This window comes from Equus przewalskii, chromosome 8 (genome assembly GCF_037783145.1).
Source record: "Equus przewalskii isolate Varuska chromosome 8, EquPr2, whole genome shotgun sequence".
Classification (NCBI taxonomy): Eukaryota; Metazoa; Chordata; class Mammalia; order Perissodactyla; family Equidae; genus Equus; species Equus przewalskii.
Window position 1 is genome coordinate 28,506,366 of NC_091838.1, and position 3,456 is coordinate 28,509,821.

The 3,456-nt window shown below is 37.8% G+C and overlaps 1 non-coding gene across 1 annotated transcript; it reads left to right on the forward strand.

Moving 5' to 3' along the window:
• Window positions 1-3,105: 3,105 nt before the first annotated feature.
• LOC139085370 (small nucleolar RNA SNORD115) lies at window positions 3,106-3,185 on the forward strand. The gene has a single exon (XR_011543643.1). It is a non-coding gene; the product is annotated as a small nucleolar RNA SNORD115 (small nucleolar RNA).
• Window positions 3,186-3,456: the final 271 nt, after the last annotated feature.

A 3,456-nucleotide genomic window follows, 5' to 3' on the forward strand; every position in this document is an offset into this window, starting at 1 on the left:
CCAGCCTCAGGCATCTTCTCTCTAACCCTCTGCCAGGCTCCCTTTCTACTCATGATCACCCTTCCTCAACTGCTGTGTTTTAAATTTCTAGATCTATCTAATTTTAATTGAAGATGGAGATTTCTTTTCTTTCTGTTTTTCCTTCTTCTGGTTATTATTTGTAATTTACGAAGTTAGAATCAGGCAGTAGCATCTGTATGTGTCCATTTCAGTATTGGAATGTTAGACTGGGAAGTCCTGATTATGCTGCAAGTGCAGGGAGAGGATACAGTGCCGACACTGAAAATTCAAGATAGAGAATACGATGGGGCTGAGGTCTGGAGAGCTGGGAAGAGAGGGTCTAGGATAAGTCCAGGATGATGATGCTTTCTCGCATCTCTCCCACATAGAGCATGTCAGAACTTGTGCAGCATATTGGAACAAAAGCACAATGCTGTTCACACCTACACAACACCAGCCTAAAGACTTTGGCCCCATGCTACCTTGAAACCAAGGAGATCAATGTCTCAGCACCCTGTGACCATTTTCAGTACAACAGTTTGCACCAGTGAGGGGGCACTGAAAGAGCGGAAGGTTAGATTTGGTGAGAAATGTGACATAGGTTCCCCTTATTTGGGACATAAGAAAAATAGCAGAGGTAATAAAACAGATGGATTTTAAGGTTGAGAGGAGATGTGGGATGTTTAATAACAAATATAGGATAGTTGAAACTCATTCCTCAGGCCTCACAAGTACTGTGAAAAACCTGATCATAATTCTTAGGCAGTAATTGTAAGAGGACATGGAGAATCAATCTCTTCATCCTGGGTTTATTCTGCCATGGTCACATCAACACAATTTTAAATTCTGAAAGAAAATTTATGTAGTATAATAGATCCTTATTTTTTCTTTTCTTAACCTGTTATTTTTCCAACTAAAATTGGATATTTTAGTTGTAGTGTTTTAGGCTAATTGATTCAGAAAATCACTAACTGTCCACCCTCCTTGCATGTGTCAGTAGGACACGTGGGTGAATGTGTGGGTGACATAAAAGAGACCAGGTAAAAGGGAGCAGCAGGAGCTCAACTCTTTATAGCCAACCACGATGCCACTCAGGGACTGCCACAGAGCAGAAGGACAAGGCCGGATGTGGCATCTAGTCCAGCTTCTCTTCACCCACTCCGATCTACTGTCCAGCATGAAGTTGCTAGTCACAGAGCACACAGAAGGAGGAAATGTGGAATGGAGAGAGAGGAATTTTTAACTGTAGTTTATTCCTCTCTGCATGACTTTAGCTTCTCCAAGTGAGCCTCAAAGAGAGAGATAATAAATAAAATAGTATAAATAACTTCATTATTGCTCAAAAAGCTATTTTTCTTTTTTTAAATCAATAAAAAACAACTGATTTCTTTATCAGTCTGGATGACTCTTCACTTAGAAAAATCTAGCCTATGTGAATTCTATTCACATTTTCCCCTACAACATAATTCAAATGGAAGCCTATCATTAGCTTTAGATTTTGGAATAATAATTCTTAGTCATTAGACACCAGTGGACAGAATCAGTCATTGTTTTGAGTGAAGTCTCCTCATATTTTCCATTATATCATTATCAATACAATATTTTATACATCATGCTTAGCTTCCTGGTTGACATTTTCCTCAGTATTCAAGGATTGATTTCTTTGGTATAACTGTTGATAACAGAAGCTTTTCAAATCTGAGTAGGCCTAAAATGGTTAACCTAACTTAAATGAAACATTTTTAAGTAAATATGAATGGAATTCTCATTCGTAGTAATCCAAGAATAAAGGTCAAAGGTAAAAGCAATTAAATCTGCAATCTAATATTAAATTCACAGTAAGAAGTATGAAACTCTGCAATTTCTGAAATTAACCATCAAACCAGGATGAATTACTCATCTATGACAAACTCCTTGTTTCAATTGAACGTTATTTTCAGAGTTAGGAGGGGTGGCTTGTAATTTTCAAAAGATATAATTATTAAGAAACTCCAAAAATATAGTTTACCTTATTCTTTATTTGTCATAAAAGTTATCATAGCTAAATTTATTTTTACTATTAAATTATACATACTAAACTAAGGTTTAACCGACAAACATTGTCTGCCTTCATATGGCATCAGTAATACTTTACATACTATCTTAACCAACGTTAAGTGGGTCCATACATATTTCTCATACACATTATGTGACAAGGACTTCCTGTTTTTTTAATGACTGACCCAATTTTGCACATTATATTACTGAAGTAGGAGATAACCATATGGTCAGACAATGAAAAGGTCTCCCATATCTCTATGCTTATAGGAACTAACGCTTACATACCAGGCATCATACTAAGGGCTTTACATAACCATCCCATTTTATACTTGCCATGGCAGTGTGGAATAGGTACTACTATCTCCATTTACAGCTTAAAAAAAATCAAGACTTAAAAAAGTTCAAGAACTTGTCCAAGGTTAAAGAGCAAGGATTCAAATCCAGTTTAGCTCCACTTCAAAATTATGCTTCTCATCAATCAGTATTTTAATAATTGATGTGACAGCCATGAAAGTGTGCCACTCATATCTCTTGAAAAGAGCTGCATATTTGCCTAATGGCCCTATTGCTGCCCCTCTGGAATTCATCCCTGCATTCATTAGGTCTCCTCTAAGGGGCAGTTTTGGGACTCATGGGCTCTATATCAGCCAGGCTGAAAATTTCCGGGAAATTCACTGCAGTCCAAGATGCTTCCTACCCAAACTCTTCCTTTTTCTCCTTCTGTAGCTGTCCTACCTGCAATGTGGTCTGAAAGCAATCCCACTTTTCCCTGCTTCTTTCGATAAATTTCCTGTATGAGTAATCTTGTTTTTGTGCATGCTTTCTATTAGTTCTGGCAAACTAATAGAAGATACACTGGGAGTGGTCTAAGAAAATAAGATGAGGCTTTGGGACAAGCTCACTCACTGCATCAACCTGTATGTCCGTGTACAATCTATGTCAGTCAGGTATCCAGCATGGAGTACATGGAAACTTGTGTCTACCTTGTCAGCATAATTTCCAGAATCCATCTCTGGTAGACATATTCAAGTATAAGTGTATGGGTGTATTGGGAGTGCCTTGGCTGGGTTGATGATGAGATCTTATCTTGTCTTGAAGAAAGAAGATCACCTAAAAATCATGTTCAATAAGATTGTGCTAGACCCCAAGCCAGATGACAATCCTGGGACAGGATGTTGGGAATCCTTATTTTCCTTCTAGAACAATCATATTTTGGGCTTGAGACAATAAATTCTTTGAGGGAATCTCATGTGGCCCAAGCATGTCTATGTGCTAATGTGATCAGCACAAGCTTGTGCCTTATGCTTTGTTTAGTGATCGATATTTTGTAATAGTAGGGCATAATCAGGGGTTATTCCTTAGCTCTTTTTCTCTCATTGTGTCTTCAGTGAGACATTCTGCCAAGGGTTATATCAT